The sequence below is a fragment of the Aotus nancymaae genome, unplaced genomic scaffold (genome assembly GCF_030222135.1).
Source record: "Aotus nancymaae isolate 86718 unplaced genomic scaffold, 86718_ANA_hifiasm-v0.15.2.pri h1tg000003l, whole genome shotgun sequence".
In the NCBI taxonomy this organism is placed as follows: domain Eukaryota; kingdom Metazoa; phylum Chordata; class Mammalia; order Primates; family Aotidae; genus Aotus; species Aotus nancymaae.
Window position 1 is genome coordinate 66,787,651 of NW_026988414.1, and position 27,813 is coordinate 66,815,463.

The following is a 27,813-nucleotide window of genomic DNA, read 5'->3' on the forward strand; positions in this document are numbered from 1 at the left end:
GAGTGGAAATTGGGATATACAATTGTAAATCTTTGGGGAGAGCCTTCTTTTTATAATTAATAAAAATTATGTATTTTTTTTCTCCGTTATAATGAAACGACAACTTCTAGAACAACCAAATGCCAGATTTGATTCTGTAGAGTTTTTCCTGTGGAATAGCCTCACCGAAAGATCTTTTCTCCTAATAACTTCACAGTGTTTACATTCCAAGATTTGTATATTAAGGTATTGGCTTTGAGTGTCATTCTTTTAACATGTACTTCTAATTACAAATTTACTTAAGGGAGAGCAGATTTAGAATGGATGGTTTTGGTTTTTCCCGTTTCAAACTATTGACTGAAATGAGAAAGCCTTAGGAATTTGAATATTTGGAGATAATTAACGCTTGAAATAAAAAAAAAAAGCACACAACTTTAAGACATGTTTTTCTCTTAAAATAGAGTTACCATGTTGCTGTGGTCTTTGCCTTCTAATATTTATTTTGTTAGGAGTTCTTTTGAATGATAGCTAATCAGTTGTTACACATGGACCATAGAATAAAGCTGAAAAGCTTGTGCAGACTATATTGTCACTCTTGATGCTGTCCAAAGAAACTAGTATGGAAAGCACATGCTGAGAGATTTCCTTCTTTGTTCTTTCTCATTTTAAGAAAGTGCCTTTGGGGATAGATCAGATCCCTGGTGTGAGTCTTGTTAGGTAAAGTTTCTCTTTACAAAAATGAACCAGTATCAGATAAACACCAAACACTTGAAGAAATGTTATTTTTCTAAAATTAGTCTCCTTTTTTTTTGCTCTTTCCAAAATCTACTTGAGTTTTTCCAGAGGATTTTTTTTTCTACTTTTATGTTCCTGTTGTATAATTTTTCAAATTATAATAACTGTTTTGACATGTTGGTATGTCATTGTGTATGTCTGAGACTTTGAGGAGCTGTGTGATAAATTGCTTAGCTGGTGATAGCTGTGTTTAAAAAATTTGGTTAGTACTTCATTGTGGTTAGATTTGCTGTTCCTTTTTTGGGGGGTGGAGGAGGTGATCTCAGTAACGCCTACCATAGTTATTCGAGAATGTGTTAAAAAAAAGAATATGTATATATAATTTTCTGTGCAGTAAGGTTTGGCAGATACTTCTTTTGGAAATGATATTTTTGAAAGGCTTTTTGTTTCTGATTTTTGGAGGTAAATATACATTCCTATTATGATAGGTAAAATCAGAGTAAGAAGAAAAAAATTTCGATTTTTTTGAAATTTTAAATGGGCATAGAGTACTTCAGCTGTGAAAGCTTTGTGTAAATACAGTGACTTTCATTATCTTAGGTCTCAGCCCCACACTTCATTTTGCTGTGGATTGTATTCATAATTATTTTCCTCATGGTTTTTTTAGTGAGTCCTTTTAAATTTATAAGGAATCTGCAAAGATCAGATGGGAAAACAGATCTTTATCCCCTGTAGGAATTGTGCACGCTGCAACACTTCAAGATATTGCCAATAAAAATTAGATTGTAAGTCGTACATATCAAAATGAATTCTCTATGCACAATTGTTTATGAAAGCTTTAATTTTTCATTAGGAAGACCCATAAATAACATTTTTAAGAATATGGAGAGTATTTTGTGATCTTTGGGAACTTAAAAGCAGGAGGTTGTGATGGCCAGATGATCTTGGTAGTTAAAAAGCTGACAGCTTCATGCAGCTCCTCTTAAAGTACTTTAAAAAATATACATTTTTTTTTTGGAGTAAACTCAAACCAAGTTATATTGCCATTTTAATTTACAGGAAAAAGAGTGGGAGGGAAGAAGTTCATCATTTTAGTGGAGTAAGTAAATGGGAAGAGAAACCATAATTATAAAAGTTTCTATAAGTATGTTAGTAAATTTTATTGTTATTTTCTCCCTCTTTATTTTCAAAAAATAGTGACTTAATTTTGATCCTTGTGCTGTAATTTGTCTGCTTTTATTTCAGATAGAGGCAAGTACGTCTGACAGTTTATTCATGGATTTGATTTGAATCTCTGTAACTTGCTTTTGTCAAGTGCCACATTTAGATGGCTGTTGTTTTATCACATTTTTATGAACAGTATTTAAGAAACACTACAGTATAATTTATAAAACACTAAAGTATAGTTTCTAAGTATTTCATATGATTGTTTTGAAATACCGCCTTCTTTTCATCCCCAGTTTTCTCCTGGGTGATCGCATTGTCTTTCCCTTCAAAGAGTCTCTTGTAATCCCTGTTGATTGCAGTAGTGCTTAGTGGTGAGTCCATAGCTGATTAACCTTGGGTTTCTCCTGGTGAACTCCATCAACATGCTGCTCCAGGGTTCTTGCTGAGGCTTTTGAGTTTAGTGGAATTTGTACCATTTCTTGCTGGTAACCAGGGATAAGAAAATAAAATGTCCAATGGTTGTAGTGGGAATGGGGGAAAAGTATCTAAGTCTCTGAAAAACTGGGTGTTTATGATGAAATGTAGCCTTTAAAAACAGTGACCAAAAACTGATTCATTACTTCATAGAGTTGATTGTGGTGTCTTCTGAAGTATTTGGCATTAAGCATCTTGCTTTTTTATTAATGTTTGAATAATGTCTTATTATATAGCACTTTGCAGTTCATAATATATTGCATTATTTCTTTTGATCTTTCCAACAGTTCTTTGAGGTAGGAAAGGCAAGTTATAAGTAAATCGCTTTTATAGCTAGAGAAAGTGAGCCCAGAAAGGGTAAGTGACTATTGCAAGGTCCTACAATTAAACGTGGCAGGGACTTGAGCCTAGGTCTTGTGAGGGCCTCCTTAAAGGTACCACAGCAGACCTGGAGTCCTCTAGGGTGCCCAGTTCACAAAGATTTCTAGTTAAGTTGTTGCTGATACTTCCTCTTTTGGGAAAGCTCTATGCTACGGTACTTTTGGATATTCCTAGGGCATTTTGCAAGCTTCCTTGCAAAAAGGAGTTTGTTAGTTGGAATCATACACGTTAATTTTTGTAAGTATCATTTTGCTTGGGAAAATTTCAGAGGATACTGAAAAGTAAGCAGAAAAATAAACAGTACCTGTAATCCCAACGCTCAGAAATATCATGGTTAACATCTGGGTATTTATTCATTTAGACTTTCTCTCTGTGAGCTTATGTATATGTATATTCATCACAAAGAGATATCACACTATTATTTATAATCTGCTATTTTTATATTTGTTTATCCATATTAGTAAATACAGTTCTGTATTTTCATTTACAAGCTTACATTGTATTTTATTCATCTAGTCCCTGTCATTAGACAATTAGATTATTCTCCTTTTTAAGCAGTGTCTTTGCAGCCTTGTACTAAAGTTTGCAGATGTTTTATTTTAACTAAATATATTGGTATGACAGATCTTTTTTGTGCTTTAGAAAGCAATGCAAATGTTTATTTTATTTTTGTAGAGACAGGGATCTCACTGTATTGCCCTGGCTGACCTCAAACTCCTGGCTTCAAGCAATGCTGCTGTGGCCTCCCAAAGTGTTGGGATTACAGGTGTGAGGCACTGTGCCACTGTGCCCAGCCTGCAAATGGTTTTTAGAGGTGTGAGGCACTGTGCCACTATGCCTGGCCTGCAAATTAGGTAAAATGTTGTCAGTGAAATAAATTAGCCATTCTTGGTTTGTTCATTGTCATACCTTTATTGTTTCTGTTTCTGTGTCAGATAAGATTATTAAATGATGGCAGATACAGGTTTTACAAAATGTAAGCAAACATTACTTCAGCATGAGAATGTTTGATAAAGTATGAAATCGATTATGAAATAGTATTTCATGATCTACTATTCATACTATTCTATGAATAGTAGAATTTCAAGTATGCAGGTATGATTTTGGAAGTTATATCACAGTGATCAAATATTGCAAGTTTTTGTGCCTTATTTAGATGCTTATCTGTTGTTAACTGTCATTTTAAAACTATGCTGAACATTAATATGGAGAAAATGGAAATGAGAATTTACTTTACTCATGTTTTTAGTCTCAAAACAGCGTTGCCATAATATTAAATTGGGAGGTAATACTGTTTCAGGGGTTTGGTTTTAGAAAGGTAACATAGGCAATGAAAGCATTTTTATTTAAAAAAAAATCTTTATGAGTTAAACTAATTAATAAATGCATATATGAATTAAGAATGCTATTTGTGCAACATCTGAAAAGTAGTGCATTGTAGAAGGAACTTGAAGAAATTGATCACACTCTAAATTTGATTTGTTAAATGGTCTTCACCTAAATCTGCATTTATGTAACATTTTATAGTTAGGATTTCTTTGAAATAGGCAGTAGAGACAACTTTAAAGTACTTAGTTGTCATTAACCATCAATTTCAGAAGTAGTAATAATTGGCACTGCACTTTCTGCTAGATGTTTGTATTTCCCCTTCCATGTTAAAAATTGTGGAACTCCTGTTACTCTTGGTCTCAGTAGTGTCACATGAAAAGATAATTCCCCAGAATCCTCCCTTCAGAGTTTTCTGGTAAGTCTTTATTCTTAGCTACGAACTTTTGAAATTCATCAAAATGAAGAAACCACCTTTTTTCTTTTTCAGCTTTTCCTAAGATCAAGCAAACAAAACAAACATAAATCCTTTGAACATTAACTAGTAATGAAGATATCAGTAACTCTCACAGGACTGGTGTAAACGTTCCTATTTTTGAAAACTTAATCCCTTTCTTACCTTTCCTGCTATTCACTGCTTTCAATTTTCCCCCTTTGGTTGCTGGGTTAATTTCACCAAAACACTCCTTTCATTCTGTCAGGCCTGTCTATAAAAACTTTGAATAGCTTTCCATCGAAAACTGGATAAAGTCTTAGTTCTCAGTCTAGTATTCAAGATTTTCTATAGTCTGACCCCAGTCCACTTTATGTGTATGTTTTGTCTTTTCAGCTATATAGCAAAAGCCCTTAACTTAAAGCCAGAGCTGTTAGTTTGCTTCTTTTTGTTGGCTGATGTTCTGTTTGTACACCCCTCCATTCTCCCATCCCTACCCTATGGACACAGTAGGTGTTTTTAATATACATGTGTCAGATGAACAAATTATGTTTAAGATTTGTTTCTGTCTCTGTAGACTTGCCTATCTTGGGTATTTAATATAAATGAAATAAAAACATGAAACTTTTTGTGTCTGGCCTTGTACTCATTTTTTTCTCTGCATGGGCATTTAAATTTATTATTAAATTATATAATATTTGTAATTTATTTTGTGTGTGTATGTCTAGATGAGAACAAAGCTAGGCACATAGAAGGAACTTAAGTGAATGTACATGTACATAAATATCTTTTCTAAAACCACAAGTGAGATCATACTATACATAGCATCCTACAATTTGCCTTTTTCACAATGGACACTGAAGATCTTTCCATGACATGTCCAAAAAATGAGATGGTCTCATTCTTTTTAACAGTGCATAATAGTCCATATGTATGTTTATAGAGATTTACCTCTTGAATTTATCAATGTATATGGTTAAAAGTTCTAAGAACTTGTTTTGATGGTTTTGTTATACACTACTGGGTTTTTTTTTTTTTTAATTGCCACATTTAAATGTAACCTCTTTAGTATTAATGCCGGAGTTTCACTTAAAAATAGGATTGAAAACATCACAGGTAAGGGTTGTGTAGCTTGAAGAGAAATGGAATGCAGGTCTTTATGTAGTTCTGGCAGTGCACAGCCAAAGCAATTCATTTTGTGTTTGGGTTTCTGAATGTGAGCAAGCCTGTTTTTAAAAAAGCTCATGGCATAGTGCTTAAAATAGAACTTAACATGCTATCTTGTGCTTTATGGTGAATTTTAAGACTTTTTCTTGCAGTCATGCAAGTCTAATCTTAAAGATTGGAGAGATTTCAGAGTAAATATTTTTTCTCATATGTTAAAATCATCATTCTGGTCTGTGGGCTTCTGTAAGTTACCCAAGAAGGGGACTGAAGAGGCACAGAACTGGCTCAGAGACTGGCTTATAGTAGATTCTCAGTAGTTGTTATTTATTCGAGAATTACTTATCACATTCTGTTATTTATTATATTTTTGGGTATCTACTGTGTATGAGGTACCAGCTTATTGGTGAGTTTAGTGTATTATCACATATGTGTGTATATTTATTTGAATATTTCTGTTATAGTGGAATGTTTACTAAAAATTATCTTTTTAAAAATTATACAGTTATTACAGAGGTTTTCAAAGTCTGTTTCTCAGGCCCCTGGTGGTTCCCTGGAGTTTTTCTGGGGGTTCTCCAGGTCAAAATGGTTTTCCTAATAATAGTAAGGCATCATTTGCTGTGCTGATGTTTGCAAAATCAGTGGTGGGCAAAACTGCCAACACCTTAACACAAATTAAGGCAGTGGCACTAAATTGTTCTAGTAATTATGTTCTTCATCACTATGCAGTTGGAATTAAAAAAAAAATGCCAGCTAAACTAATGTCTTTGATGAAGCAATAAAACTTCCTAATTTTGTTATATCTTAATCCTTGAGTACATTTAAAAATATATTGTGTATCATGGAATGAAAAGTACCTGTAATATTTTATTGAATATCAAATCTGATGGTTAACTCAAGGAAAAGAACTTGTGCAGTTGAGTTGTGAGCTTTTTAAATTGAATACCATTTTTACTTGAAAAAATGGCTGGCAAAATATGGTTATACAGACTTGGGTATTTGGCATACATTTTCATGAAAATAAACAAAGTGTGCCTGTCACTGCAAGGAAAACAACCGACAATATTTGTTACTAATGATAAAATTTAAGCTTTCAAGTGAAGATAGAATTTTGGAAGACATGTATTTGCCACTGTGAGCTTGACAGCTTCCCAATACTTGACTTTTTTGCTAAGATCAGTGTGATATTAATGAACATGTTATGTTGAAGTTGCATCGTGAAATATATCAACATTTGGAAGAACCGCATAACTCAGTGAACTAATATTTTTCAAATAACCAATACATGATATTACAAAATCATGCCTGAATAAAAAGATCCGTTGGAAATAGAAGACAGACCAATGAATTTCAGTTTATCAGAGTAGGGAATATTCATTGATAGGGTTTCAGATTTCTGCATTGCAGCAGCCTTTAAGAAACTACTATTTGTTGAGTTTTGGTAAAGGATTTCAAAGAATATAGAAAGTTATCTGAAAAGGCTGGAACATCTTAATAAAAATACTCCATCTTTTCCCAACTCTGTAGAGCTTTTTAAGGCCAGATTTCCTTTATATTCTTCAACCAAAACAATCTAATACACAGAGTGAGTAGAAAAGTAGATGTGAGAATCAAGATATCTTTATTAAGCTGGATATTAAAGAGATTTGTGAAAGTGTAAAGCCATGATAGTCTCCTAATTTTTATTGAAAATATTTTTTAAATATGAGATTGATGCTAACAAGTAATGGATTAACTGATTAATTAATTAATTTTTTGAGTTGGGCTTTGCCATGTTGCCCAGGCTGGTCTCGAAGTTGAGGACTCTAGCGATCCTCCTGCCTCAGCCTCCAAAAGTGTTAGGATTACAGGGGTGAGCTGCCACGCCCAGCTATTGTTTATTTTTTTTAAATGACAAATCTTTTAAAGTTCTCTGCTTTAACTGCAAATACAGTAAATATCGATAGATTTAGTCAACATAAAGTTTTTGTTTTGTGGGGGGCAGTCCTCCACTTTCAAGAGTATAAAAGAGTCCCAAGAGCAAAAACTTTGAAAACTTGATCTTTTTAAAAATTTAAAATTTGTAGTACGGCAGTGCATAATTTAAAATGGGACTATCCCTTTCACCTTCTCACTCATGATATTTTTTGTAACTTAAAAGGAAAAATAAGTCTTGAGGCCATGGCTCATCATACCTATAATCCCAGTGCTTTGGGAGGCCAAGGCAGGCGGAGTGCTTGAGCTCAGAAGTTTCAGACCAGCCTGGACAACATGGCAAAACCACGTCTCTACCAAAAATACAGAAAATTAGCCAGGCATGTTGATGCACACCTGTGGTTCCAGCTGCTCAGAAAGTTGAAGTGGGAGGATTGCTTGATCCTGAGAGATGGAGGTAGCAGTGAACTGAGATCTACTGTACTTCAACTGGGTGACAGAGTGAGACCTTGTCTCAAAAAAAAGAAAACAAAAAAGTTTACTTCTAGTGATACTCTTATAAGGCAGTTTGCTGAGCAGAAGCTATTTAATTAAATCCCGAATCTCTGTAAGTAATTCTAAGCAATAGTAGCTTGCATTGCACTGAATGAATGTGCTTGAAGTACTTTGTTTTTTGGAGATACGGTCTTGCTCTCTTACCCAGGCTGGAGTGCAGTGGTATGATCATGGCTCACTGCAACCTCGAACTCCTGGACTCAAGTGATCCTTCTGCCTCAGCCTCCTGAGTAGCTGGGACTTCAGGTGTATGCCACCACGCTCTGCTGATTCAAAAAAAAATTTTTTTTTTTTATTTTTTAGGGATAGGGTCTTGCTGTGTTGCCCAGGCTGCTTTCAAACTCTTAGACTCACATAATCCTCACACCTCAGACTCCCAAAAGTGTTGGAATTAAAGGTGTTGAGCCTCTTTACCTGGCCTGAAGTACTTTTAATCAGTAGGTGTGGGAAATACGATAACTTTTTATTTTTTCAAGATTTTTTTTTTCCTAGTTTATTTTTCTTTATTTTTTTTTGAGATGGAGTCTTCCTCTGTTGGCCAGGCCCGAGTGCAGTGACAGGATCTCGGCTCACCACAGCCTCTGCTTCCTGGGTTCAAGTGATTCTCTTGCTTCAACCTCCCGAGTAGCTGGGATTACAGATGGGCGCCACTGTGCCCAGCTAATTTTTGTATTTTTAGTAGAGGCCAGGCTGGTCTTGAACTGCTGACCTTAGGTGATCTGCCTGCCTCAGACTCCCAAAGTGCTGGTATTACAGGTGTAAGCCACCATGCCTTGCCTGATTGCTTTTTCTCTAGTAAAATATAAGAATCACATGAATAAATGAAAAATTCATGTAGATATTCCCTTACTTAATGTTAACCAATAATTGCCTCTCCAGTAGAGCTTAGCTCTTACCAAATATATATGATTGATTTGCATTCTACCTATTTTGTTTTCTTCCTTTCCCTTTTGTGGGATAAACATCAAACAGGACTTAGAAGTTATAAGACTCTGAATACTTTTCAGTTTCATTCTACATTTCTTTATTTTTATTTTTATTTTATTTATTTATTTTTTTATAGATGGAGTTTCACCACGTTGGTCAGGCTGGTCTTGAACTCCCGACCTCAGGTGATCCACCTGTCTTGGCCTCCAAAGTTCTTGGATTACAGGTGTGAGCCACCATGCCCGGCCTTGTTCTACATTTCTTTAGAGTGGTATGTGAAAAACTCCAGCCTCTATTCCTTAAACATCTTTCCCCAGGGTGTCAAAGTAAGACTGGAAAAGGAATATTTTTGTCCCAGAAGTTATTCTAATACTTGATTTCAAAATCAGGTAGCATCTTAAAGGTTGAAGACTTTTTAAAAAACGATAGTATTTTGTGTCTGATTGAATCATAATTAGGGAAAAGAGCATGAATTTTAGAATTGTAGTTAGTCTTCACCTCTGAATTTAGATAGTCCCAGGAGTAAGATTAATGCTCTTCTGAGTGTGAGTAGGTCTTGGTCTGCCCATTTTTTCCAGAGAGGAATTGTGTAATCTCTTGTTGAGGCTGCTTACCTGGCTCCTAATGTTTGGGGAACAAGGCAGGATAAAGGAGTCCCATGTATGGGTATGTAGACTTTGCTTAATCTCCCCATGTTTAGATTTGTGCCTCACGCTTGATCTTAGCTGCATACTGGTCTGAGTCTGGAGCTGCTTTGGTTCAGTTGTTCCAGTAAACCTCTGGCATCTTGTGTTATGAGAGGCTACAGGGCATGGTAGAGAAGTTGTTTCCTGGGTATTTAGTTAAAGGAAACCTGAGGGTCTAACCATCCTGTGTGTTCAGGTTTTCAAGCAGCCCCCTTGTACTTTGCCCCCTGTCGTCTTTAGGGATAGATTTGCTTGCCTTTCTTTAGTATTCCCCTCTCTAGGTATGTGTAGGTTGTAGATTGTAGATTCCTCTTCTGATTTAGTTATCACTGCATTATCTGCTATTCATTATCAGAAAGTTTGTTGAAATTTCTGGTTGGTTTTTTTTTTTCTTTTTTTCCTTAATTTTTCTTTTTTCTTCCCTCACTATCATTTTGTTTCTCTTTATGGGGGGAATATGGCAGATATTTGTATATGGTGACTTCATATTTAACTGGAGGTCATTGTAAACTTTCTGTGAAGCTTATAATACAAACTATATTAATATATGATAATGATTCTTAAATAGTTGCCTATCTTGAATTAAGATGTGTTTTGAGTGGTAGTAGAAATTGTGTTATTTTCTAAGAGAAAGCTAGGTTGTTTTTTTCTTTTAAATTAAATTATATACAGCATAGTATGTATAACCTTACAGAAAAATGTGTAACTTATGGACAGGCAATAAAACGAACATCAAACATAATAAATAGAGCATTGTAAAACGTTGAGGCCTTCCTTTGTGCACCTTGTCCTCTCTTCCCTATTTCTTCTCGGTAACTTGTATCAATAGGTTATTTTACAGGTAAAAACTATTAGTGAAACAATAGTTTTGTATATTATTTATTTGTAAGGTTTTCTTAAAACCATTGCATCTAGTATTTTATCTCACAGTCTTGTAAATTCCCAAATTGACTATAGCATTCTTCAAAGAGGAGGATTCCATAGGAGAAGGTGAAGAGGAAAGTTTTGGAGACCTGAAAATATGTATAGGCTAGATGTGGCAGTGCACACCTGGAATCCCAGCACTTTGGGAGGCTGAGGTGAGCAGATTGCTTGAGTGCAGGAGTTTGAGACCAGTCTGGGCGACATGGCAAAAACCTGTTACAAAAAAATACAGAAATTAGCTGTCTGTGGCGTGTGCCTGTAGCTCAGCAACTTGGGAGGCTGAGATGGGAGGATTGCTTGAGCCAGGAGGTTGAGGCTGTAGTGAGCCATGATCGCACCTTTGTACTCCAGCCTGGATGACAGAGCATGCCAAATATACATGCTCATAGATTCCAGTAATTACATCTGATGATATCTAGGGAAGAAGAAAGGACTTAAGTTAATTGCCCTAGTGATCTACACCAGGTTAAGCTTTTTGTTTTTGAGACTTGAGTTTTTGCTCTTGTCACCCAGGCTGGAGTACAATGGCATGATCTAGGCTCACTGCAACTTCTGCCTCCTGGGTTAAAGCGGTTCTCCAGCCTCAGCTTCTCGAGTAGCTGGGATCACAGGCACCTGCTACCACGCCTGGCTAATTTTTGTATTTTTAGTAGAGAAGGTTTTGCCGTGTTGGCCAGAGTGGTTTCAAATTCCTGGTCTTAGGTGATTCCCCCCGGCTTGGCCTCCCAAAGTACTGGGACTATAGGTATGAGCCTGGCCTGGGTTAAGTCTTGAAAAGTGCTCCGATTTATATGTGTCCATACTGTCACCCATGAAGAAGTTGAATCATCAGAGTTAAGAGAAAAGTCCAGCTTTTTGGCAAAATCATAGACCATTAAAGTCTGTATTTTATCTTACATATTTTTGTCCATTATTTTTTAAGATACATTTAAAAAATGTAAAATGTATAAAAATAGTTATTCCTTTACTAGGCAGTAGGTATTCTTTGCTAAATCTTGCAAACAAATAAGTGTTCTCCCCTATTCTCCCCTCTTTCTTTCTTTTGCTTGTTTGGCCTTTGGTATCACATTTACTTAAAGCAAAGTTCTTATTCAGTCATTCGCCAAATACTGTGTTAAATGCTTACATGTCATTTGGGAATGAAGTAGGGTTTTTGCTCTTGTGAAATTACATTCTAGTACTCCTATAAGTATTTGAAAAATAGTTTGGTTCTCTTGTGCCTTTCCATATTTGAATTTTTATAGAGGGCACATGTTTTAATAATTAGCAAAAACTTTATTTTGGGAAATGTTTTCTTGAATATCAAATAATAATATTAAATGCATTGTTAAAGTTTAATAGTCATTTGTTCTATATATGCTTCCTAAAGGTAGTTTTTGGAGGAAGGAGATGTGGGAGGAGCAAGGAAAAGATACGAAAGCGTTATTGTAGGAAGTTTGATTGCTGGCTCACTGGAAAGTTTAGTTAGATACCTGTGCCCATTGAGATTGACGACTATGGATGTAAAGTAACATCCATTTGCATGAGTGCGTACATTCTTTTCTCCTACCAAGTGGGAACTAGTTGAATGTGCCAGGCGTAGAGGAACAAGGGAATTTTGCAAAGGAATGTTTAGGGGCTGATGGATAGGGCATGACAACATCAGTGAATTAGTGATCTTTATGAAATTGAATTCTTGCAATGAAGTAAGTAACAAAAGGAGGTTGTAGTTGGAAAATGGAATGATTTTGAAGGTGGTGCAGGTTCTGATGGAAAGGTCCAGGATGTGGCCTGGGGAGTGGGTGGTTGAGAGTGGAAAGTGATGATGAGTTAAGTTGGATCCCGAATGACCAAGGCAGGTACTAAAACTTTAATTCAGTGAATGACAGGAGGTTCTAGAGACGCACTGTCCGGTACTGGTGCCACTAGTTCTGTGTGGCTATTGAGAACGTGAAATGTGGTTAGTCCTAATTGAGATTTGCTGTACGTGTGAAACATATACTGGATTTCGAAGACATAGTATGAAAAAAAGAATGGAAAATATTAATAATTGATATTGATTACATGTTGAAATGATAATTTGGGTTTATTGGATTAAGTAAAATATATCATTAAAATTAATTTCACCTACTTTTAATTTTTTGAAATAGAGATGCGGTCTCACTGTGTTGGCCAGACTGGTCTTGAACTCCTGGGCTCAAGTGATCATCCTACCTCAGCTTCTCAAAGTATTGGGATTACAGGCGTGAGCCGCCTTGCCTGGCCTTTTTACTTTTTAAAATGTGGCTAGTAGCACATTTAAAATTACATATGTGTCTCACACTTGCAGCTTACATTGTATTTTCGTTGGCACTTTTCTAGAGAGATTACTGCCCATAAGTAGAATGGGGATTAGGTGGGAGGACAATTGTAGGGGTCTGTAGAACCCAGTGTCAGAATCTTTTGGGAGAGGGAGTGGACACTGAGGCTTCTTTTCATTAAGTTCCCTGGTGCTTCCTCTTCTGCTGTACTTGGTGCCCAGAATTATGACATTCTTTTCATCCCCCTACCCTTACCTCCCTTCTCTCTACTGGGTGGCCATCCTCAGGGAGTTTGCTTCATTCTTTTGAAGAGAATAATGATAAACAACGATAATAGAAAGCAATACCAACAAAACAGATAACCATGTAAATGCAAGTAATTAACACTGTATTCATAAAAGGAAGAGGTCACTTCTGACTAAGGTTATTTCAAACTGGGCCTTAAAGAAGAGTTTTGAAAGTTGGTGGCCAGGCACAGTGGCTCACACCTGTAATCCCAGCACTTTGGGAGGCTGAGGTTGGGCTGAATACTTGAGCCCAGGAGTTTGAGCTGGCAACATGGTGAAACCCTGTCTCTACAAAAAGTAAAACCAAAAATTAGCCAGAGGGGGGTGACATGAATCTATAGTCCCAGCTACTTGGGAGGCTGAGGTGGGAGGGCTGCTTGAGCCTGGGAGGTCAAGGCTGCAGGGAGCCTTGATCATGCTACTGCATTCCAGTCTGGGTGTCAGAGTGAGACCCTGTTTTAAAAAAAAAAAGGTGATTACTGGGATGTTCTTTGAAGCAGAGGGAACAGCACGAGCAAAAGTAAAGAAGAGAGAAAACATTGAGGTATATTTGCAGAACAGCTACTAGATCCACATGTGGATGTCTGTGTAAGAAAGTAATGTGAGTTCTGGGAAGCTGGGGCCAGATTGTTAAGAGAATTTTCTACATTGAAACTGTGTGAGTCTGAAACTATGTTGAATGCTATAAAGGAAGAGGACAGAATTCTGTAAGAACATTAACCAGGAAGCCTGACTGAGTTAGTGTGCTCATAGAAGACTTTCTATTTTGAACCATCTGAACTACAGACTTCCTCCACATCCAAGTCTTTTCAAATCTTAATGTTACGCCTTCCTTTTTTCCTTAGTTACCTTCACTATTTTAGACTCTTGTAGTATCAATTTGGTATTTATAAAACAGCCTCTAAATTGGTCTCTTGTATCTTATATCCTCTTTCAAGTTATTTACTCTTCAATTAGATAGATTTTTGATGTCAGTTTCCTCCCCTCAACATTTTCTGCAATTGAAAATGTTTTTATAACTTCACATTCTTTTTAGGATTAAGTATAAACTTCAATTTAGCTCTTCAAACTAAAAAATTATTGTTTGAACACTAGTTGCTGAGTTTGGTTGTGTTAGTATGCTCAGTAGGCATTGGGCACATTTATATAATGTCCTCATTTTACCAGTATAGTTTGTCATAATTAACAGGTGCCAAACCGTTGTTACTCATTTTTATTGACAACGAACAAGACAGTCTCTATAGACAGAGCATATATTTTGGTCAAGAATTGACAAGTAAACAGGGCCTCTCTACATACAGCATAAGAGCGGTACACTGAGTTAAACAGGAGAGCATATAAAAGGGTAAATTTTTAATGTTTGGAGTGGATTGAGGAAAATATCCCAAAGGTTGTGACATCTCAGCTGAGAACTGAGTGAGTTGGAATTAGCTAGTAAAAAGGTTGGGTTGGGAGTGGGGAGAAGAGCTGCTCCTTCAAAGAACAGCATATATACAAAAGTCCTGGAAGATGGCGAGTTGGTTAAGAGATTGGTTACAATGGTCATGCTAAGGAGTTGGGTAGTAGATGATCATGGAAAAATTTAAGCACAAGTGTGACATGATTAGATTTATATTTTAGAGTGATCACTGGCTACAATGAGGAGAATGATTTGGAGAGGATAATATTGGAGGCAGGAAGAAAAGAGTCTTGCAAACTCTGGATTAGAGTGGTAATAGGGACTTAGACATTTTAAGGTGTTAAGATTGACAGGACTTGGTAAATAGATGTGGGCGTGAACAAGAAGTGGTATAGCAGCTTCTGGTGTTAACAGGTGGTTAGGTGGATGGAAGGTTTGGAGAGAGCTGATGTATTAGGTGTGAATATGTTGAGTTGATGACTTCTTGGGACATCAAGGAGAGGTGTTTAGCAGCTGTGGATTTAGAGTTTAGGAAACCAGGGTTAGGCTGGAAATAAAGTTTTGAGCTGAGTGAAAATAGGGTTACTTTAGACTTAAGATTCAGTAATACTCTTTTTCTTCTGTCATAGAGTTTATCTCACCTTTTTTTCCTTTTTTAAAAAATTAATTAATTAATTTTTCAGAAGGGTCATGCTCTTTTGCCCAGGCTGGAGGCTTGATCTGCTGGGCTCAAGCCATCCTTTCCACCTCAGCCTCCTGAGTATCTGGGACTACAGGCATGCATCACCATACCTCACTAATTAAAAAAGTTGTTGTTTTTTTTTTGTAGAGATGGGGTCTTGCCTTGTTGCCTAGGCTGGTCTCAAACTCCTGGGCTTAGGGGGTCCTCCTGTCTTGGCCTCCCAAAGTGCTGGGATTACAGGCATGAGCCACCATGCCTGGCCCCTCTCTCTGTTTTTGAAACTCAAATGGGGAAAATCATGCCTTCTAGATTTAGGAAGTAAAATAACTTTTAAGAAATAACTTTCAAACTTTTAAGAACATTGGCTGTATTGAGTATTTGGAGAGATATTCTGGAATTTGATTAGCTATATGTTCAAGGAATGGTGTTAAGAGTTTTCAGTAATTGTTCTTTTTGACTGATTATGATAAACTTATATTTTATTTCACTTTCTAATGACCACAAAAGATGAAAAAACTTCTTTTTAAAAAACCATAACCACAGATCATTTCTTTCTTCTTTTCGCTAGTTTATGAATTGTCCTTTAGACATAGACAGTTAAACTTTTTTTTTTCCTTCTTCACAGGGTAAGTTATAGACAGCTAAACCTTTTTTTCTATTTTTGTAGTTAAAAAAAATTATTCCTTATCTGTAACTTTAGCATTTTTTTTTTTTTTTTTTTTTTTTTTGGTTAATGTTCTGGATATGTTAAAATGGATGCTAGAAAGTATAGTCTGTTTGGGGTTGTGGCCTCAGAGTTTTGTGAGTAGCTCATTTTCCTTCTCTTCCATAAATTTCAGGAAGAATGTGTAATATGTTTTCATGAGCCTTACCTTGAAAATGTATTTTTATGTACATTAATGGAATTTTTGAAAGAAAATTAAAACATTTTCTTAAACTTGGTTTTGCTACTGTAGTAACTTTGTAAATATCACTTTAAATCATAAAAGGTAAATTTTAATCATAATCTGTTCTGAAAATAATGATCATAATGATCTGTAAGTTTTGTGGTAGGTTAGCAATTTCACTTTACATAGACTAAAGGATGCTTTTGTTGTGAAACTGTTTCTCTTATCTATAACTAGTAGAATAATCAAGTGAAAGTGTTCCATTCTGTGTAGAAAATAAAGGGTTGCTGTCATTGATGGGCTTCTGATGGAATTAAAAAAAAATACTTAGGCAAGCTCTCATTGCAAGACTTGAATAACTTTTTGCTGTAATCTATTTTTTGTGTGTGTGAGGAATCATTCCTAGGGCTTTTTTTTTTGAGACAGAGTTTCACTCTGTCGCCCAGGCTGGAATGCAGTGGTGTAGTCTCGACTCACTTGCAGCCTTGGCCCCCTGGGTTCAAGTAATTCTCCTGCGTCAGCCTCCCAAGTAGCTGGGATTACAGTTGCCCACCACTACGACCAGCTAATTTTTGTGTTTTTAGTGGAGATGGGGTTTCACCATGTTAGCCGGGTAGGTCTTGAACTCTTTACCGCAAGTGATCTGCCTGCCTTGGCCTCCCAGAGTGTTGAGGTTACAGATGTGAGCCACCGTACCCAGCTTCCTAGGGCTTTTAGAACATTTGTGTAGCTGTTTTAAAAAACTTGTTTCTGTCTAAAACTTATAAATCAGGACTGAAATATGATAGCCTTAATTTTCTTGAGCACTCTGGAAAATGTTTGTTTTTACTTTAAGATTGGGGAATCAGGCTGGGCACGGTGGCTCACACCTGTAATCCCAGCACTTTGGGAGGCCAAGGTGGGTGGTGGATCACGAGGTCAGGAGATCGAGACCATCCTGGCTAACATGGTGAAACCCCATCTCTACTAAATATACAAAAAATCGGCTGGGCGTAGTGGCACGTGCCTGTAATCCCAGCTATTGCGTCGGGGAAAGGAAGGGGCTGAGGCAGGAAAATCGCTTGAACCCAGGAGGTGGAGGTTGCCGAAATCACACCACTGCACTCCAGCCTGCTGGTAGAGCAAGACTCCATCTCAAAAACAAAAAAACAAAACAAGCAAAAAGATGGGGAATTCTAGGAGAAAATAGTCATCTTAATTGCAAATAGTTGAATAATCTTATTTGTAGCCTTAAATTTTATTGTTACCTGGAGGAGAATCTCTTCATATGCTCAGGGCCTTAGAGAGTTGACACTCATATCTGAGTTCTTAAGGATGACTTGGGTGAATATTTAAAGGCAAAATTCTCAGATTTTATATATAGTGCAGAACTGGAAAGGGTGTGTTAAGATGATAAAAGGAAGAGAAATTCATCATCATCATCATCTCTTGGGCACTTACTTACTCAGTGTCATTAACTATACTTAACATGGGGACATGAAGGTAAGTGCTTGCCCTTGAAAAACTCAAAGTCTATGGAAGGACATAAACTGGAAAATCAATGATATACCACATTTTGTGATAATTGTACAATAGAGGGGTGTAGGATACAATTTTTCAAAAGGGGTTTGAAAGGCTGGAATGGAGAGCTGAAAAACATTAGGTTTAATGGCATGAAATGTTAAGTTCTGCTTTTAAATTTCAAAAAATTATATTCGAGGATGAGGTGGTTTAACTTCATACTATAGCCGTTTATGTGAAAAGATAGAATAAAGGTTTTAGTCAACATAAGCAACAGAATGATGTGGTCGGAGCCCCCTCCCTACTGAAACAAAAGAACAACATATACCACCCATCCCCTCTTGCCCAAATAAAACAAACCTAAAATGTGAATGCCTTTTTAGGTTATATTGGTAAAAATATCATGTTCATAGTAAGAGGGATAGTAGTAATACTGCTGTATTGGAGACTAGTCACACCATATCTAGATTATTTCATTCACTTCTGAGTACTATGGACTGCAGAACACTCAAGAGAATGATCAGGAGTGGGAAGGGGTCTAGCTAGTTGAAGGAAAAAAGTCCTTTTAACACATTTTAAGAGTTGATTCTGGAATACCAAGAAGATGAAATTTTAGATCTATTGGGTGGATGTTAATGGGAACTTTCAATTCATAAAGCTTTTCACTAATGTGGACAGCCTTTAAAGGATGTGAACTCTTAGAACTCTTAGCCCAGACTGAAGGCTATAATTTAGACTATTTAGTTTAGAAGATGCAGTCTTCTCACTTTTTGTTTTGTTAATACATGTTTCTTCTTTTAGGTTTTTCACCTTTCTCTCAGATATGGTATACTGTTTGTTTCATTGCCTCTTGTCTTAACTGAAACTTAGATCATCTAATTGCAAATGTGGTGTTTTATTTGTTCTTGGCAAGGGGACAGTTAGGAAAGAATAATCATCTTTTAGAATTTAATAGACTTAAAACTTAAAGCCCTGCTTAATATTTTTAAATTTTGGATTTTATTTGAAAAGTGAATGATGATTGTTCTCATGATCAAGTACAGTACTAATTTTTAAAAGACCAACCTGTTTGTAGAATATTAAACATGACCTATAGTTTTTATTTGCAGTATTTCTTGGTCCTGTCCCCTGTATTTCCACTGTACAGTTCCTTCTTACCTTACATGTACATAAATCCTGCTTGTTGCCATATCTTTTAGCTAGAAGTCTTATTTCTTTTTTTCTTATTTCAACCGTCCTGTTGGTGGTTACATCAGTAGCTTCCTTAAGCACTGTTTCAGTTACGTCTTTACTGCCTCTCAGATATGCATTTATTCCACTGCCTGTTCACACTATACAATGTATATTTCTTAACTGTCATTCAGTGCCCCCTGTCACCCATTTCCTGTCCCTATCTCAGTGTAGCATATACTCTGCCCTGGCTGAGCTTGTGAGAAGACACTATGTTAGTTAGTAGTTACGAGCTCTGGAGTCAGGTCAGATTTGAGCCCTGTGTCCATCACGTGTGTACTGTGTGATTTTAGGTGTAATGTCAGTTTTCTTATCTATACAATGAGAATAATAATACTCTGTCTTGTGGGTTCATGTGAGGATTACATAAGATAATCGTGTTTACTATAATTAGTATGTTACTGGTACATTATAAGTATTTAATATCTGATAGGTTTTGTCATTTTTACTCTATCAACCCATGTAAATGACATTAGAAATTATGGTTGAAAACATTACTGATACAGAAAGACTTCACTAACTGTATGGATTATATTTCTTCAACTATAGAAGAGTGGAAGAATGAGAAGAAAATTTCATTTAATACTGTTATGATGTAGAATTTTGAAATTTTAAGGAATCTTTGAGAACCTCTAGTTAATCCCTCATCTTTTTTTGAAGTGAGAAAACAGAACCTGTGAGATTATAATTTGGTGAATTAGTGACCAAGTCAATACCAGAATCCAAATTCTACATATGCCAGTATCATTGTATTGTACATTTACTCAGCATATTTTAAGTATTCAGTAACTTTTGAGAATTAATATGATGATAGTGTGTTTCTGAAGACTAGTTTATTTCTATGTGTTCATTGTTCCTGTCTTCTCTTCCCACATACATTCGTTTAGGGCCTGTGATTGATTTAAAAAGCATTTATTGAACATCTGTGTGCAGAGCAGCCTTTTTCTTAAATAAGAGCCATATTTTCTCACCTCTGCATAAGAAGTTTGGCAATGTGTTAGAATTATAAACTCAATTTTAAAATTAAACCCTTAACTTAAAAACGTATTTTCCTTTTTGAGACAGTGTCTCTCTCTATTGCCTGGACTGGAGTTCAGTGGTGTAATGACAACTTACCACAGCCTCAAGGGATCCTCCTGCTTCAGCCTCTTGAGTGGCTGGGTCTGTAGGTGTGTGCCACCAACGGGTCTGGCTAATTTTTTTTATTTTTAGGAAAGACGAGGTCTTGCTGTGTTGCCCAGGCTGGTCTTAAACTCCTGGGCTCAAGTGATCCTCCTGCCTCAGCCTCCCACAGTGTTGGGATTACAGGTGTGAGCCACCACACCTGGCCTAAACTTTTTAGGAAAGATATTGTACCCCACTGTTATAATATTTTGAGTTGGGTTATTGTTATTATTATTATTATTGTTATTATTTTTGAGATGGAGTTTCACTCTTGCTGCCCAGGCTGGAGTACAATGGCACTATCTCAGCTTACTGCAACCTCCACCCTCTAGGTTCAAGTGATTCTCCTGCCTCAGCCTCCCAAGTAGTTGGGATTACAGGCATGCGCCACTACACCTGGCTAATTTTGTATTTTTAGTAGAGATGAGGTTTCTCCATGTTGGTCAGGCTGGTCTCAAACTCCTGACCTCAGGTGATTACGCCCACCTTGGCCTCCCAAAGTGTTGGGGATTACAGGCGTGAGCCACTGCCCCCGGCTGGATTTGTTATTTTTAATGTTGAGGTTATTGTCCAGAAGGAGCTTTTTGATGGATAGAAGTTTCATGAAATGTGGTAGTATATAAATAGGGATAATGTTTATCAAAAATTGAAGCCATGGTGCACCATTTCAACAGTGTTTATACTTTGTTTAAAGGAGAATGGACTCTCCATTTATGTGTAATTGCAATATTTTGTCATTTTGTGGGATATTTTGCAGTCAATAAGATGGACATGGAGAGGTAGAAGATAATTCAGTAGAGGAGTAGACACTACAGGTCATTTTCCAGTTATCTTATGCTGCAAAATAAATAAAAGATGAGGAATTGGGTGAAACAAGATTATGGAGAAGTATGTAACCAACCTGATTTGCTGCTTTGAATAGAAACTGTTTAACTAGGTTTTCTGGTTGAACAAGGCATTGTTGACCAATTGCTAATAACTGCTTATTAACGGTTTGTAATGAGAAGATTTAGAAATCATCCAAAAGTAAGTTCCATTGAATGAAGAATCTGACTTTGAAAATAATAAAATACTTTTGTTGTTGTGTGCAGCCTTTAATATGTACATTTACAGAATTTGTGATTATTCATTTGCTTTTGTGGCTAAAAAGCAAAAGTATAAATGAAATATGACATTGTTAAATGGCTATTTTGTCTGTCTTCAGAATTCATTCTAGTTTACAAATGGTTATAAATTGATACCAGATAAAGACTCATAATGTAGAGTCTGCTTTATGACTCATCCTGTAAACTACTGCAGTGGGATGTGTGAACAAGAGTAATTATGTTGTTCATCAAGAAGTACCTAATTCTTTTTTTTTTTTGGAGATAGAGTTTCGCTCTTGTTACCCAGGCTGGAGTGCAATGGCAGGATCTCGGCTCACCGCAACTTCCGCCTCCTAGGTTCAGGCAATTCTCCTGCCTCAGCCTCCTGAGTAGCTGGGATTACAGGCATGCACCACCATGCCCAGCTAATTTTTTGTATTTTTAGTAGAGACAGGGTTTCACCATGTTGACCAGGATGGTCTCGATCTCTTGACCTCGTGATCCACCCGCCTCGGCCTCCCAAAGTGCTGGGATTACAGGCGTGAGCCACCGCGCCCGGCCCCAGAAGTACCTAATTTTTTTTTTTTGAGACAGAGTTTCGCTCTTGTTACCCAGGCTGGAGTGCAATGGTGCGATCTCGGCTCACTGCAACCTCCGCCTCCTGGATTCAGGCAATTCTCCTGCCTCAGCCTCCTGAGTAGCTGAGATTACAGGCATGCACCACCATGCCCAGCTAATTTTTTGTATTTTTAGTAGAGATGGAGTTTCACCATGTTGCCCAGGATGGTCTTGATCTCTTGACCTCGTGATCCACCCGCGTCGGCCTCCCGAAGTCCTGGGATTACAGGCGTGAGCCACCATGCCTGGCCAGAAGTACCTAATCTTATCCACAGTGTAGATATAACCTTCAATAATGGAAGGTCACAGCTAATGAGACAATAAAACTGGCACTTTCTGCTTAGTTGCAAAAGCCTGTTTGCTTGTTGACGTTGTTTGAGTATTGGCTGTATTTATCTTTCTCAGAACATGGCCCTTGCTTCTATATAGTTGGGACAGAGATCTCATACCTATATTATATGTGTGTTTTTGTAAAGTTTTACATACCTGAAAAGGAGAGTAAAATGTTATCGTCCTGAGTGGTGAGAACTTCCCCATTCCCCTCTGCTCTGCCCTGAGAACACTAGAAGCCAGCCTTATACCACCAAAGCAGGAGATTGGATTATTCCTCTCTGTCAAAAGTGGTCAGACAAAAGGAAGCAAAGGGAATCTAAGCAAAATAGCCAGGTTCTTGCCCAGTCATTCTAGAATGAAGTACCCTGGTCTACTCACTCACATAGATTTTCCAATCATCTCTTTAGTCTCTTACTCTTAAATATGTATGCATAGCCCAGGATTTCCTCTCATTTAAGGAAAGCTTCAATCATGAAAGGCAGACACCAATGCAGGGAGAAGAAGAAAACAACATCAACACCCAATTTATATTCTCAAATAAGAAAAATAACAAAATGTAGAGGAAAAACAAAATAGAAATATACAGAAAATGAAAAGAGTTCATGGAAATTAAAAATGTAATGGAAGAGTTAGGAGATAAAATTGGGGAAAATCCCAGAAGTTAGAGCTAAAAGACAAGAGATGTAAAAATGCACGAGGAAAAAGAAAATGAAAGAAAATTAGATAATCAGTCTAGGAAGACCAGTGTCTGAATAAATATGTAAGAATGAGAACACAAAGACATGGAAGGAAGATTATTGTAAGAAAACTTCCTGGAACTGAAGGACATACATCTCTGCCCGTCAGTTAGCAGTTTATGCAATTGAAGAAAAGAAAAGACCAACCCCAAGACACAACATTGTAAAGTTTCAGAACACATTAAGAGAAGCTGCTATGATTCCAGATGGGGATATATAGTTGACCGTGAAGGATAATGGGTCAGATTGGTACTAGGCTTCTTAACACTAGAAACCAGAAAAGAATAAGGAGAGGCCTTCAAAATCTTGACAGAACATTATTTCCTGCCCAGAATTCTGTACTGAGCCAAACTCAGTAGTAAGGGTAAATTAAGATTTTAAAAATACAATGCAAGGAATAAAAAATTGTACCTCATGTGCCCCTTTCTCAGCTGCTAGAGGAAATACCCCACTAAAAAGAGAAAACTAAGAAAAGAGGAAGTACTGGGATAATGAAACAGGGGATCCAGTATAGAAGAGAGACAAGGGAATTCCCAGGATAAGCTAAAGGGAAGTTCCAGGACCATAGTTGTGCTCCAGGCAGCCTATAGTCTGAATTGGAACACAGTGGAGGGCTACAGGAAGTATGTCTCTAAGAAATAAATTAAAACTGATTTATCTGATATATTTGAATATATTGAGAAGAAAGTTAATACTTTTAGCTGTTTGCAGATGAATTACCAGTAGGTACCTAAAAACCTAAGCAAATAGAAAAATGGTGTAGTTATTAACTATAAGGAGAGCAAAGTTATACAGAAAAGTAAGAGTAATCATGATGTACTTTTGGCTTAGCTGTATTATTTACAGCCATAGTAATAATATAAATACTGACAATTGATTCAACCAGAAATTGTGATAAAAAGATGAGGGAGAGGAGATTGATAACAGAGCTAAACTGTTACATTTTATAATAGGAAATCAGTAGAGTTCTAAAAGAAAAAATTAAATAGCTGTATAGACCTACTACATAGAATATAGAGAAAAAAAATGCCAGAAGAGCTAGCTAAAAAGTCTTGAATGTGGGTGTCTTGGGGATTTGAAAATTGAGGGGTATGTTAAAGGGGGAAGGAACTGCTGTTTTTCTTGTAAGACTTTTTGGTTTTTTAAATTGTGTTCCCATCTGTCAGATTGAAAAAATCAGTTTTAAGAGGATGCTCCTTACAGAATACTCTTGTGTTCAAATTATATACAGTTCTCAGGCATTCTAAATCCCCTAGGATTCTGAGAACTGTATCAATTGAGGACGTAGAGTCAGCAGAATGCTATAAAATTGCTGAGGAAGTAATGATTTCTGATAGTAGTAGTAGTTGATGTTATCCTTAGTTGTAAATATTCATTTTGTTGTAGTGCTAACAAATGGAGATTTTTAAACACATTACATAAATGCCGATTAAAATATATTTCAGTTCAACATCTCAGATGTATTAGTGTTTAGTTTTCCTCAGTGTTGTCAACACTTTTCATTGTGAATTGACTGCTTTTTGCTTCTTTGCAGCTTTTCTGTTGAAAGATGCTTGTGTTTCCCGCCCCCTTCTTTTATTTCATTTTTTAAAATACTGCATGCTTATTACAGGCCTTAAGAGTATGCAACAGCTGTTCCAGTAATAGCAATAGATACTACCTGAGTTTTCATTATATCTGATTATAAGTTGCAATGGTTAATTTGAATCCACACACATTCTTTTCTTATCTTAATCACCAGTTTTTAAAAGCCAAAATGTTGAAGCTTGAAATGGAGATTGAATGTTAAATAAATTAATCTTCAAATAGATTTTTCTGTTTTCCAATTAAAAGGCACATGGTTTGTTTCCTCTAAAAGTCAGCATATTATAGTGTGAAAGAAAGTACCTTTGGAGTAGAACTAGTTGCATGACATTCAACAAGTTTCTTAACCTTTTTGTTTGTTTGTTTAATTGAGATGGAGTCTCGCTCTGTCGCCTAGGCTGGAGTGCAATGGCACGCTCTCAGCTCACCGCAACCTCTGCCTCCCGGGTTCAAGAAATTCTGCCTCAGCCTCCCAAGTAGCTGGGATTACAGGTGTGCGCCATCATGCCTGGCTAATTTTTTTTTTTTGTATTTTTAAGTAGAGATGAGGTTTCACCATATTGGTCAGGCTGGTCTCGAACCTCTGACCTCATGATCTGCCTGCCTCAGCCTCCCAAAGTGGTGTGATTACAGGCGTGAGTCACTGCACCCGGCTGTTTCTTAACCTTACTAAGTCTTATTTTCCCCCCTGAAAAATGAGTAAAGTACCTGCCTGATAATTATGATGATGATGATGAATCCAGTAAAAAAACAAAAACACTCAGTTACTCGGGAGGCCAAGGCAGGATCACTTGAGCCTAGATGTTTGAGAACAGTCTGGTCAACATAGCAAGATCCTTCCTTCCTTCCTTCCTTCCTTCCTTCCTTCCTTCCTTCCTTCCTCCCTCCCTCCCTTCCTTCCCTTCCTTCCCTTCCTTCCCTTCCTTCCCTTCCTTCCCTTCCTTCCCTTCTTTCTTTCTTTCGAGTCTCGCTCTGTCGCCCAGGCTGGAATGTAGTGGCTTGATCTTGGCTCACTGCAACCTCCGCCTCCTGGGTTCAAGCAGTTCTCCTGCCTCAGCTTTCCGAGTAGCTGGGACTACAGGTACCTGCCACCACGCCCAGTTAATTTTTGTATTTTTAGCAGGGATGAGGTTTCATCATATTGCCCAGGCTGTTCTCGAACTCCTGACCTTTGTGATCCGCCTGCCTCTGCCTCCCAAAGTGCTGGGATTACAGGCGTGAGCCACTTCCACCTGGCGGATCCTATCTCTTAAATAACAAAAGTAAAAAGCTTGACTTGCTAATAGCAGCTACTGTTTGAGTACCTACTATGTAGCAAGTATTGTTATTGCTACTGCTTTTCTTTGTTTTAGAGAGAGAGAAGAATGTAACTGAGGGCTTTCAACTTTATTGTTGTGTCATGAACTTTTTTTGGACCAGCAAGTAACAGATTTTATGAGAAATGTCAATGTGTTCTTCCACAAAAATAGAAAAATAATACATCTGTGTTGCATCTAAATCTTTTTACCTATAGAATAAAGACCAAAAGCTGTCATCAATGCAGAGTTTATAGTAATCACTAAATTTTGCTGGTTTGTTTTTGATTTAGGATAATGGAGTTGAATTGAAATAGTTCTCTTTAAAATTTGTATTTTTTTCCCCTGTAAAATGCAGTACATTTAACCCATGCCAACTTAAATTTATTTTTAACCTCTAATCCTTGAAGTTTCATGTTATTTCTTTAAAAGCAGAAGTTTACTTATTAATAGTGCATTTCTGTTTGAAGTCCCTGTTCCTTTTTAAATAATAAAAGTCTTTAGAAGTATTTTGTACTCTTTTGGTGAGTAGGGAGAAATTGATATCCTGCTGATATTATAGTTAGTTATTTACAATCTCTGATAACATCTAAAAAGAGAAACATTTCTAAGATTTGGTAGAATTTGTTTTTAAGGTTTACATTATATCTTTGCATGCCTCTACAGAACATGAGTTTGAGCATCCATTTGGATAAGTTATCACTGTGGATGCTACCTCCCACCTTTTCTTCTTGTGTGCTTTCTAGTTTGTTCGTTCATTCGTTCATTTATTGATTTTATGCAGGCATTTTAAGAGTTTCCACTGTTGTCAGGCCCTAGTCTTAGATGCTGAGGGTAATATGGTTGTGTACCATGGAGAACCCTGGTTTGGTTATAGAATCGTGTAAACAGAAAATTACAGTAAAGCAACATAAATGCTAAAATACAAATATGAAAAGTGGCCAGTAAAAACAGAGTAAAAATCATTCTACTAGGGCTAATGGGCAAAGGCTAACAAAAGCTGGACCTTGAGGACACAGTTTTCCAAGCCAGAGAAGTAGGGGAAGGATCATTATTTCTTTGATTAGCCAGCTATATTGCTTATAAAGCTCTTTATATACTTTTCTCCTCGGTATTTTATTTTTTGCTTAATGGTTTTGCCGCCTGCCAAGAACTCTAGAATTGGCTAGGGTCATCATAGTGAGTGGTGGTGAATTAGGGAAGGCAGCATAGCTTTTGTGTATTTGGTATGAGGTGAAGGAATCACTTGGGGAAATAGAGAGTAAATGGTAAGCTTACATGTGTCTTTTTATCCTAATAATCTCTGTCAGTGGTGATGAAGTCTTTTAGGATTCTCCTAATAGCTGTGTGATCTTGGGTAAGTCATTTCTTCTCTTTGGATTCCGTTTTTCACTGCTTTAAAATGGGAGGATTGGTATAGATGGGCATTTGCTATTGGTAGGTGGGGAAAAAGGAGTAACAGTGACCAAATAAGTTTGTGAACATAGGTAAACAAAGTTAAATAGATTTCTTTACTGCAGCCTCATACATTATGGCATATGGATTGGATTGCTGGACTTCTAGCTTGGCCTTGCAAGTGAAGTGAGAGTCAGTAATATGAGTCCAGCTCTGTGTTTTTCCTAATGGTTTAGTGGAAAGAGTGTGGGCTTTAGAATCAGACGTATCTGGGTCTGAATCCTGACTACTCCTTAGTAGCTTTATGGCTTTATAAGTTATCTAACCTTTCTGAACTTGTCTCCTCATATACAAATCAGGCAGGCTAATACCTAGGGGAGTTGTAACAATTATTACATTCCATATGAAAATATCAAATACAATATCTGATATATAATTGGTCAAAAAAGGTATAACTTAGGTCTACAAATTCCAGTTAGTATAGAATGTAACACTTGATAATAGGTATTGATATTCTGCCTACATCTGGTGTTTGAGGTGGGCTGTTTGTTGTTTCGTATATACTTAAAATTTTTCCCCCAAAAAACATAATACTCTTGAGGGCACATCATTACGTTTTGGCATCTACATAGCACTCTGCATTCTCCTGGAGACTCAGTACACTCTTGATAAA

General features: G+C 36.8%; 1 protein-coding gene across 1 annotated transcript in view; it reads left to right on the plus strand.

The window, feature by feature from the left end:
* Positions 1-27,813, plus strand: part of PIAS1 (protein inhibitor of activated STAT 1) — a 138,340-nt gene that overhangs the window by 1,439 nt on the left and 109,088 nt on the right. The window lies entirely within an intron of this gene.